Below are 12,925 nucleotides of genomic sequence, written 5' to 3' on the forward strand. Positions count from 1 at the left end.
TACAATATGAAGGTAAAATGTTGGAGATATTGAATGATGGAAACAAATACACTAGAGTATCTCTTAACGAAGTTAACATAGCCTACAAAAGGATACACGTTTTATTGAACGACCTCTTGTTGGAAGGTTCTATTGACAAAGAAACTTACAAGTTTTTGACTGTTGAGAAGCCTAAGGTCCCATGTATTTTTGGCATCCCCAAAGTACACAAAAATAGTACAGATCCCCCCTTAAGGCCTATAGTGTCAGCGGATGGCTCTGCCACAGCCCCTCTGGCAAAGTTTGTTGATTTGAAAGTCAAAAAAGTACTAGAGGGAAGAAATTACATACTCAAGGATTCGTGGGACTTTTTAAGGAAAGTGGAACCAACTTTGTACAGTGAAAACTTGAGTTTTGGCACAATGGATGTCGTTGATCTTTTTGGTTGTATTCCACACGACATGGGGCTACACTGGTTTGAAGAAGCTTTAATAGCCAGCAAAAAACTGACGCACGGAGACTTTAGAAACACTTTAACCCTAATGGAAATTGTATTAAAAAATAACTTTATTTACTTCCAAGGGGAATACTACAGACAAGAAAAAGGTGTAGCCATGGGGGCACACTGTGCCCCAACTTATGCCAATATTATTATGGCCTTTTGGGAGGAAAAATTTTTGCTTAATTCACCTTTTAGTGACCAATGGGTTCTATATGCCAGATTTCTTGATGACCTTTGCTTTTTTTGGAAAGGTAATAAATGCAGCTTTGAGAAGTTGGTTGAATATGTTAACAAAACCACTAACTTTTTGAAATTTACTCAGAATTTTGACTCAAACACACTGAATTATCTAGATGTTAATATTAGCAAAAAAGATGGAAATTTCACATCAAAGATATACAGAAAAGAAACATTTTCCAATTGCTATTTACATTTCAGTAGTTGTCACCCCCCATTTCAGAAAAAGGGAGTTGTAAAAGGGCAACTAGTTCGCACAAGTAGAATGACATCTGAAGATGATGAATTCATTAATGAAGTTAATGTACTTAGAGAGCTTTTTGCTGTGAGAGGTTATTCACATGACTATTTCAACAACATTTTAGAAGAAGTAAATAAGAAAAGGAAGGGTCCCTTTGCTCCTATCTTAGGTAAAAAAGACACAGCTGTAACAAAAGCAAACAACAATGCTAATATTGATCAATACAGTACAGGGCTTGTTACCACCTTTAACGAACATTCAGCCTTAATAAAGGAAATTTTTACCAAAGAATGGAATGCCTTTTCAGAAATTTCTGATTTAGAATGCATTTTTGATAAGGAAGTAACTTACACCTATTGCAAAGGGAGAAATATAAAGAATATTTTAGAAAATTGTCATAACCTCAATAGAACAAGCAAGAACAGTAAAGCCAAGAAGGGATTGTTTAAATGTGGTAGGTGTAATTATTGCATGCATTTACTGACTGGTACCTCAATTTACTTACAGGCAAGAAACAAGACATTATTTCTAGACAGTTTTGCAAATTGTGATACTAGTGGCATTATTTACATTGCTATATGCAAGAAATGTTCTTCATTTTATGTTGGAAAAAGTGAGAGGAAGCTCAAACAAAGGATCTACGAGCACCTTTATGACGTTAGAATGAAAAAAGATAAAAATGCATTAAGCAAACATTCTATGAAATGTCCAACAACAGGTTATCAATTTTTTGTGCTTGAAGTAGCTCCCATCAATCCCAGAGGTGGTATGTGGGAAACACTTATTGAATATAGGGAGTTACATTGGCAACTAATACTTGATTCAGGTAGAAATCTGGGGTTAAATGACATGGTGTCTCTTGCACCAGTGCTTAAATTAAGGGCAGCAAAGCTCTAGCATCTTTAAAAAGTATATTTAAACAAGTGCAATACTCATTTTCCTTAGGGAATTTGTAGATTTATTAAATATTTTTAACAAATTTAAAAAAAATATTATTAAACTTATTAAGATCAATTGTTTAGGCCACACATTTAGTAGTTTTTAACAAGTATATATTTTAAACTTGTTTACATTCAAGTCATTTTTTACTGTGATTCTTAAATTTGACCACCAGATGGTGCAAACTACTACACAATATGCAATAGAGTTTGTTCGTGACAGAATTAAACATTTTAATTAATTTATACTAGAATTTTAATTTTAACAAACGTGTAACATACTTTTAAAGTTGAAATGTATTTAACATTTGTTTTTACACTTAAATATATTTCACAATCTGTTGTGGTGAGTTGAAGTATTCAATATATTATTCATTAGGTAATTTATTATGTTTCACATCATGATTGGTTAATTCAAATGTTAATTGCAGTAAGTTCACTATATAAGGAAAAGTCTTTACTATGGTTGTCATTACTGAGGAAGTTGATGACGAAACGTTGTGTTTTTGCAAACGTATTGTGATTTTGTGGACATCACTTTTGCTGCTATTGTACTGGACACACAGTGGACATTAAATTTTAATTTGCTACTCTTTTGGGACCTGATTCATTTGTACCTGGAGCTGGTGGTTATTGGCTTTTTATTTGTTTAATTTTCCGCCTTGGCTCTGGTTGTGTTTCTCTGTCAATATGTCTGGGGTAAAGGGAGAGTCTTAGACCCTTATAAGTGCCAGTGGCTTGTTGGCATCAACAGTGTCAAGAAGTTAAAATAAAACCAGTCCATTACTTAATGTATCTGAGAAATGGGGAAATTAGAATGTGCTGAACCATAGCCTTAGTTTTTGTTTGCACTTTTGAGTGAATGGGATGGTCATATAAGTGAGTAGCAGGTAATTATTTAATCAATGTTTGCTTTACTTATATATTTTTGTATGGTGATGCCTGAGGTCATGCCTGATAGCTAGGTATTCTCATAACTTTCCAATATTTTTTTATTGCTTGTGGTACTCAAACTGTGGAAAGGGCTAAGGTCACATGATCTAAATTTTAGATAAATCATTGTGATGTTAATCAAAATGAGGGGATTTGACTCCCTGCACCTCAAGATATATAAATCATTGATCAGTAAATACTCTTCTGTGTAGCAATGTGCCATGGCAACATAATTCATGCAACTGATTTTTGGAAGGAAGATCTGACACTGCGATTAAGAAGTTTTCTTTATAGACATACATTTAAATACTATGCACCCATGATTTCCTGCACAATGATTCAGGATGCGAGCTACTCCTAAGTGATCATTTATTCACCTAGTAATTGCATGTGTTTTTATACAAATGTGACCTCAAACTGTGCTGTTTGCAGTAGTAAAGTAAATATTAGACCTATCTGATACCAAATCATAGTTACCTATGGTAGCAAAATTTTTCTGTTGTAGTAAGCATTACATAGTGTTCCTGCATTTATTATACAACCTCAGGGTGAATTATTTGTAAGATTCATTCTTTTATGTTTTCTGCAAATTGTTCAGGGATTTTGGATAGTCAGTGGATGCTGTATAACTAATTTAAGAATAGTTACTGAAAGTCACCAAGGTGAATAGATAGGTTCAGAATAATGTTACTAAACAAATGCAGCACAAAATATGCACACGTCAGACTCATATATTTGACAATAGACTTTGACTAGGCGTTTTCTTATTAAGGAAGCAAAATAGTACAACCAATATTAACATGACTGAACTGGCAAATACTATGGAAACAACAGCTAGTGTTCTCATAACTGTTTATTCATATGAAATCCGGGATTTAGTTACATACTTCTTAACCACTTTGGTTGAAAATGTCACTACCTGTTTCCATGGCTGCAATGACAGTTTTAGCCTTGCAATGATGGTTTTCAGATTGCAGGAAGTTATTTTGTCTTCCATACTGCTTCATATTTTATAAAAACAGCTGCTGCAAAATCAAAGTGTTTCCAGATATATTCCATTTCACAGAATGCCAAAGCCGGGAGACTGAAAAGAATTTGGAATTTGTTTGCTTTTTGAATAAATTGAAATAATAATTGCAGGCATATTGATGTCTTTTACAGTTCAGTATATAAATAGTATACTTTTGACACTTCAGACAGATTAATCACCTCATATTTCACAAGGCAGGCTATTTATTATTAAACACTAGTATATCTTAGCATAGAAACTTTTTTAAAACTGTTTAAATATTGTCAATCTTAGTATAGTTGACAGATAATAATAAGGTTATTAAAAAGTAGCATTACCTTTACAATATAAAGTAATGGCCTTATTGTTTCGGTAATGTGCTGGTTTGATTTTCACTTAAATAAAACATTACTGTAATAAGTACTTTTATGTTTACTACTACATACTGTAATCTGGCACAATGACATTTAATTGAGTGGTATATTTATTTAAATAAACTTAAATTAGAATGTATCCATATGAGAACTGTGAGAGCTTTGGAATAGTTACTACATTACAAAATCTTTTGAATTATTTTCTGTTTCTCCTATCCACTCCATTCAAGAATACCTACAGAAACTGTATATGGACAATCTTCATTCTGGAAACAAAAGTTGCAATTTTGTCTTGTTATAAAATTATCATGTGCAGTAAATGTTGTAAAGATAGCAGACTTGTATTGCACAGTCAGAAAAAAAAAGATAAAATAAAAAAAATGGCCAGCTCTCATTCAATACAATTAGTTATAGTAGACCGTGTGATGTTTATCTTGTCCATTTCAATCAGGTAGAAGCTAACAAAATATGCTGAGTCATGTACATTCAGTGTACTTATATTCTTCGATGTTTAGATTTTACTAGTATAATGTTTCTTTTAGTAGATGAATTTAAGAATAACAAGCAACCATACATTTCCTTAATTAATATTTACAATAGTTTAAAAAATACCAGGTAACAAATAATTTTAAAGAAAAATTAATTTATCAAGAGGCAAGTTTACCATATTCTGGCTTTCCATAACCAATAATGGTATCATATTCTTTTACCTTGGATGTAACAGTGACTCGCACAAGATTTGGGAACTACATTTTCAGTAAAAGCATCTTCCATCAAGTATTAGACTGTAAAATAAACCTCTTTTCCTGCAAGTCTTTCAATATAATTACAGATAATTAAATTATGAGTTTTACATTTCTGTTTAACACACAATGAAACAGTACATGACATATTTGCTGTGTTATACCTTTGCCTTGGAAAGGCCTTTCCAATTTATAGATATTTACCTATTAATTCATCTTTCCTACCATCCATCCATTTATCCATCCACTGTTCTAACCTGCTTCTTCTAGGTTTTGGATGTATTACATAGAACATAATTGTGATTTGAGATTGTAGAGCAACTTTGTCTTGTTTGCCTTTACATTGTAGCCTAGCACCTCATTTCTCTTGTCAAATAAAGTATATCATAAAAACACACATTTTTAGAAGTCAATATCTACAATGTGAAATGATCCCCCTTGTTTTCTGCCATGTGTTACAAGTTGCCATCATTTTATCTAGGAAATGTGTTCTAAACACTATCCCAGGGATTCAATAACAAGTGTGTACACATCTAAGCATACACAGTTCATGCATGCGAGCACAATGAACAGCAGTGCTCACTGAATACACAAGCTGCTAAGCAAACGTACATGCTAAGAAGCACCTGTTCATGGCTGGAACACCTGCTAATGGCCATGCTGAGGAGCAGAGAGGCTTTAGCACACAATATAGACAACAGGTTGTAAACAAACTCAGCTTCAGTAAGTGAGCACACATGGTCTACATAATACAAGGCAAAGGCAACTTGAAGTAAATAGTTAAGAGGTAGGGGGAGTTTAATGAGGATTGTTTAGTTATATATCTGAGAATTAATGTAAAAACACCACTAATTAAAATGATTTGAAAACTATGGAAGTATTCTTGTCCAGTTAAGGACAAATCTACATAATTTAAAGGAAATGTTGACAAAAGGATGTGGGAGGACACAGCTACAGTGTAATGAAGGGAGTAAATTTGATACATGTAAAATGATGTTAAAGTAGGGATGTGAGATAATACAGTTGTCAGGGAAAGCAGATGCATGGGGTATCTTGTATACACTGCAGGTAGTGCTCATCAGTTGTGTACCCAGGAAGGTGCATGTTGTAACTAACATTATGATGTTGTCCCACCAGCCATCTAACATGTAGAAAATGGACTCAGCTCTCAACCCATGCACTTCAGAAAGGGACTTTTATTGTCAGTTGTTGGCATCTATACATCTGTAGCCATAAAGGGCTGTACTATCATTATAACTGTTTTAGGAAAGCATATGTTATATAGGAATTTAAATTATGCAATAGATTAGACAGTTACAAATAAATATGTACTGTTGCCACTATACATTTTCTGAGACATGTTCAGAAGAATATTTACTCACAGGAGTACATTGAGTATGTTTCTTTATACCCATAGTGCAGACATATGGACCTACAGTTACATTGCCATGTATATTCTGAGAGTAATCAAAGGAAATAATTTGCATACAAATGAATGGTTAGAACATGCATACAGGTTAATTAATTGTGACCCTGTCATTGTCTTATATGAAGATGCACTGACAATGTACATACCTGTAACAATGGGGAAATACTGAGAAAAATCAATGGAAAAAAAACATTTGTGGTAGCAACCTGCATGTTATGAATGGTAGAAAATGTGACTGTTTATCCATGTTGTGTATGTATGTACTGCAATCCAGGACATGACACATATACAGAACTGTCACTTTGACCAGCATGCTATCAGAATACGTTTCCGTCATCCATACTTACAATTGTCTAACTATAGCAGATGTGAGATGTACATACTTACAAAATGAGAGGTATGGTCACGTGGCATATATTAACATGCATATAAATCAAAGCAAAACTCATGTGCACTCAGTCCCTTGGCAACTAGGTTGGGTGTGTAGGCTTCTCAGTATATCACTATGCATATGATGTAAGTATGTACATATAGGAGGGACAGATTCATAACCCAGAGGCTCCCTTCACTCTGGAATAAAATCCCAGTCCAGGTTAGGCAGAGTCCCTCATGGACTCTCTTCAAGAGGAATCTTGATGAGTGGATGGGAGATCGTAAGTTTACCCCGGGTATCACTTCTGTGTCACTGTTAGACAGAGGTACAGTATACTAACCTCGAAAAAGGGCATTGCAAAATTAATTTAAAATGGGTGGCGAAAGCCAAACACACTCTGGCTAGGCTTATAAATGCCCTAGGGCAGATAGCCTAGTATGAGCCTATGAACCTATGAACCTATGTGTGATACAAACAACACAAATGGATAGGAAGCCCATACAAGACTTATGCTAAACAAGCTTACCTGCCAGCAGTATTGCATAATGACATCAGCTACAGGGGAAATGTATCAACTGTTGCATTGTAATTAATTGAGAAGGATGCATTTGTGTGAGTGTACTCAATCATTGCACATGTCCTTTCTGCCATGGCTACCATACTATAGATGATGAAATATAAAAGTCTGTCAAAGTACACATGTGAATACAGTATAGCACCATCTGGTTAAACTCATGTGTAATACCTGTATGACAAACGTAGTAACATAAGCCAAAAAGAGATGAAACATTAACCTGCATTAGTAAGTGAACTGTTAAACATTCACATTTCACATACAGCAAGTGTACACTGACCTGTAACAAATGTTGTTATTCTCTATGCATAGGTAACTCCACTGCACAAACATTACCAAAGCTAACCTTCCAGAGGCTAATTATTTTAGTTTTTGACAAAGAAGAACAAATGATAAGAACAATCTCATAACATTGAGTCATTAATGTGCATTGTGCTAACCAGTGCTCATCTATTAAGTCATTACAGTGGGCATGCTCATAAGGAAATACAGCAATGATTACAGTAACATCAACTACATACCAATAAACTAGAATAAAGTTTCATAACACAGGCCAGTTCACACTTTGTGATAACTTTATAACATGGTCCACATCAAGAAATAATAAATACGCCATTGTTACTTTTAAAGCACTGTACTGTGAACATAATAAAAGGCATATATAAACATTTGTATTAAGTCATGGAATAAAGGTTAGTATTTTTGAGAAATAAATGGAACCTGTAAGCATTGTCTGACATGCTCAGCAGTTGCATCTTGCTAGCCTCGAACACTTGGATAATTTAGTCACCCCTGTGATTGTAGTAGCATATACATGCACAATATTTAGAGAATGGCAGATTCAAACATACACCTTACTAACTGCACAAGATAGAGACCACTGCATCATTTCTCGATGTTAAATGAGAAGTCTTGCTACAAAGGTGAGATAACACACATTTTAACAAATGGCCTCATCAGTGTTTAACAAAGCAGTTGTCTGAGCTAAAATGATAGAAAGTGGGGGAAAAGCCCTCTCTGGCTGCACATCAGATGTGTGGGTGATGGCATTCCTACCTACATGTGGATTCACAAACATACTTCTACATCTGAGTGTATAGATTATTGTCTGTATTTGAACCACCTACCTACCTAAAATCATGCATCAGAGGTCATTGAATAAGTTGCAAGCACCACACAAGATGTTGGATGACAAGTGTGACATAGAACACATTTGAAAGGATGATACCAGAGTGCATTGGCTAAGCAGATGTGTGGGCTAAAAGGAACTGAAAGGTGTGAGAAAGCTGTCTTCGACTGTCAATATAAACATTAGATCTGTGCAAGAAACTGTTCTATCTGGTATTATAGGCACATACATGTATACTATTCATTCATTGCTGGATTTGAACCACCAAGCTATCTAGTTACATACTCTAGAGTACATAGCATCAACTGCAAGCAGCACAGTAGAAATCCAATTACAAGAGTGGGATAGTGCACATTTGAAAGGATAACATCATCATGTGCTGTCAATGTATTTGTGGTTGCTAATAGGGACTGGAAGAGATGAGAAAGTTGTCTCCCACTGTTAAGGTAAACATGAGAGGTATGTAAAACCATTTCTACCTAGTAGTAGAGAGACACATATAGGCATACTAGTCATTCTTTGCTGGATTCGAATAACCTACCTATCTAGGTTACACAATTTAGAGCACATAGTATCAACTGCAAGCACCAAAGGGTACTCTTATTAGAAAAGTGGGATAGTGAATTTTTGAAAGGATGACATCACCATGTATTGGGAAAGGAGGCACATGTATGCTAAAAGTAGTGAGGGAGTCATCAAATTCATGTGTGTGTGTGTGTGCATGTGTGCATGTGTGCGTGCGTGTATGTGTGTGCATGCGTGTGTGTGCGTGTGTGTGTGTGCGTGCGTGTGTATATGAAACAATTCTGATCTAGTGCTAGAGACACACACAGGTCATACTACTCAGTTATTACTGGATTCAAATCACCTACCTATCTAGCTTACACAATTTAGAATACATAGTATCATCTGCAGACATCATAGGAAAAGTCCAGTTCCAAAAGTGGGATGGAGTACATTTGAAAGGATAATATTATCAGTGCCTTGCATTGGGAAAGGGCTACCCCATCAATTTCTTCCCTTTTTAACCCAAGCTGTTGTTCTGCAAAGCACTGATGACGTCATCCTTCCAAAAGTGGGATAGAGTGCATTTAAAAGATGACATCATCAGTGTCTTGCAGAACACCTGCTTGTGTTAAAAAAGGGTAGAAATTGATGAGGGAGCCTTCTCCTGGTACAAATATTTCTCCTAAGTGAAAGTGCTTATGTGTGATCTGTAGGTGAAGCCAGTCTTACTTAGTAGTAGATATACACATACAGATGCCAATCACTGCCGGAACTGAACCACCAACCTATCTAGTTAAATAATCTACAGCACACAGTATCAACCACAAACACCACACAAAGCCTTGTTTTAAGTGTGAGATACAATACATCTGAAAGGATGCCCCCATCAGTGTACTGCAGAGAAGATGTTCTGGCTAATAGGAGAAGAAATGTATCCATCTCCCAATTTAAATGCTTCTCTGACTGGAAGTATACCCATTAGAGCTGTGTGTGAAGCCGGTCCTGACTAGTGCTGCAGACACAGGCAAATATACAGACACATATACACACATGTGTGAGTCACAGTTTGGGTGAAAAGGAATGTGTCTTGGCAAACAGAATAAAACAGCATTTTGTTCATCAGAAGTAATTATATACTGCTCATGGACATAGTAGTAGTGTGAGTGAGATACAGCTGTTTCACACTATAGTATATTAACCATGTCAATGGTGGGTGATAATTACAGTTGTGAAACAGTGGGTTGACAACCAAGCCTTCCTGACTGTTCAGCCTAGGATGATTGTATGCAAATATTCATTGTTTGGTGTTCCATTGTCAATATTTCTATAAGTGTGGACAATGTGAAATGTAAATATAAAACATGTAGGTCAAATAGGTAGTAGTTACACTACTTAATGCCACTCAAGAAGTATGTGTTCTAAGGTCTTACACCACTGTACATCATTTGCAAGTATAATGTGTTGGAGTGCAATCACAAGTTACACAATGTAGTGTTCAGATAGCATCACAGTTAACTCATCATATCGTAAGTACAAGAAGCCATTAAATTACGAGCATGTAATATAAGCCACAGACAGTACTTTTTAATGTGGTCAAAATTGCTTCCTGAAGTGCACTGCTAAGAAAATCATTTGCCCAAACAACAGCAAAGTATTAGCATATGTGTAATTAATTTCTGAAGGTTTTGAATGTAGAATGGGAATTAACAGAAGTTTATGCTGCTCCATGGCAAGCTTTGTACAAATAAGACGTATGGACATAGACAGTTCTGATTTTGAGCCAGGTTAGAACATATGTATGTCATTTTAATTTTTTCTGTGCCATCATTTACACAGGTGTAATGATAATTGGAGTAAAATATTCATTACATGCGTAATACAGGTTGCATGCTTAGACTGCACTCTTATCTGGTGACTGTCCACGTATTTAAGCCATGGTGTATTGTTCCTTATGAATCTGCATACGTATGTATTACATCACTGAGTACTACAGTCACTGCATGATAACATACATCTACATATCACTTCAAATGCTTCATAAGATACATGACAATGCTAAATAATTAATCCTAATAACACCTATGTACAGCAGCAGTACTTTTACACTGTGCCTAGTGCAGTCTAATTGCTAGCCCGATTTGTTTCACCCCTTGATTTGACTAAATGTTGCACATTGCTGGGAAGGTATGAGCAGGTTGGGATGATGAACCACATAAGTGACTAAGCATGTTCCTGCTTTTGGAATAACAGATGTTTCCTTAAATTAATACTGAACAATTTAGTGAGAAATAATTATGTTCTTAATTTTTGACCCGATGATGGATTCAAAACCCCGCCAATATAAATCAACAATCAATAGATGTGAACATTAGCTGATCACACCACAGAGCAAGGGGAATGTCAGATACCAAAATACACAGATTTGAAGAGACTATGGAAACAGTATGAAGCAAGGGATGTTGTGTGCAGCATACTGTATAAAAGTCGTTCCAACTGAAACATCCCATTTGTTATACATTTAGGTCAGTAGCCTGTTCACCATATGTTAATAACTGTCTGCACATCGTTCTATCAGTGTTTTTTTTCCATAGCACAGTAGCTCAAGGAGCAGGAGACTAATGTGGCCAAATGCAAAAACTCACCGGTTTTTGTCATAAGACATGAGCTGTCATTCCTCATCAGTTACCATTGGTGTGTAGTGCCCGGCATTGCCCAAATACAGATGACAGTGATGGATGAGACAGAGATGACATGGAGAGAGACATAGAAAGATTTTTATGGACCATTTCTGGCCATATTTGTGGTGTGTTAACCTGAGGTTTGTCATCATAATAATTCTGTCATGTTGTGCCAAGAAAGTGTTCAGAAATAGTAAGCAAGCATGGGTAGGAATGTAGAACAAGGATGAAAGCATAAATGGGATGATAGCCGGTAAATAACGTAGGTAGGGAACAGTTCCACACATCTAATTAATATAAAAAACATTAAATATTGTTTGACATACTTCTGGATTGGAAGCCTTAACACTAACAAAAAGTATGCGACAGACATGATCATTACTGAAGCATACTACACAGGAACATATCCTTCACACAGTACAATCACAAAACTGAAGGATCAATACCAGCAGATAAAATCATGGGAGGGTGTATGAGAATGTAGGCATCAGGCTTCATTACAGTAATGACATTTGTAACATCACATATTGTGTACATTACATTCAGCAGTCTCATAAATATGTAGGAGAAACTACAAAATGAATAGTGCTACCAGTCTGTATTTCTATAGCATAGCAGAGTTAAACAAGTTTATGTGACAATAAGTGTACTAGTTCAGTTGAAATTAAAATCTTCAGGTTTTGCCATAGTATGTGAAACACCATTTGTCAGCATTTACCACTGATGTGCAATTCCAAGCATCACACAAAGCTGCTGAAAAAATTAAGTTTTTTTTTTTTTTTTACTAGGCCATCTCTGGCCATGTGTATTGTGTGATTCTATTGTTTGACTAAACTAAATGTGTGAAAAAAGGATTGACAGAACCATGGTAAAAATGGGGAACAAGCAGAGAATAGGGCACAAGGTGAAGAATAGGGCAATATGCTGGGTGGTGGTGAGACCACCTTAATTATCCACATTTTCACAAGATAAATGTATACTTGTAACAGGAACTTGGTGAGTTTGGATAATCACTACGTGAGGGCTGGGTGACAAGTGAATAATGCTGTATGGCCAACTGGACAAAATCACGTGTGTCAAACAGATGCATTGGTGAAGTTGTGAGATATGTATGGAATAGCCAATTCCAAATGTATACATGGAGTTCCAGGCAGAAATACTGTCGAATCCAATAATCACAGAACTAAACTTCTTTAAGTTAGATGCAAATCTGTATTTCAAGGAGGAATGCTACAGTCATTCGTACATGTAAAAACTAGTTTATTAGAACACGTTAGCG

This window comes from Protopterus annectens, chromosome 2.part0, assembly GCF_019279795.1.
Source record: "Protopterus annectens isolate FY-2018-M chromosome 2.part0, PAN1.0, whole genome shotgun sequence".
In the NCBI taxonomy this organism is placed as follows: Eukaryota; Metazoa; Chordata; order Ceratodontiformes; family Protopteridae; genus Protopterus; species Protopterus annectens.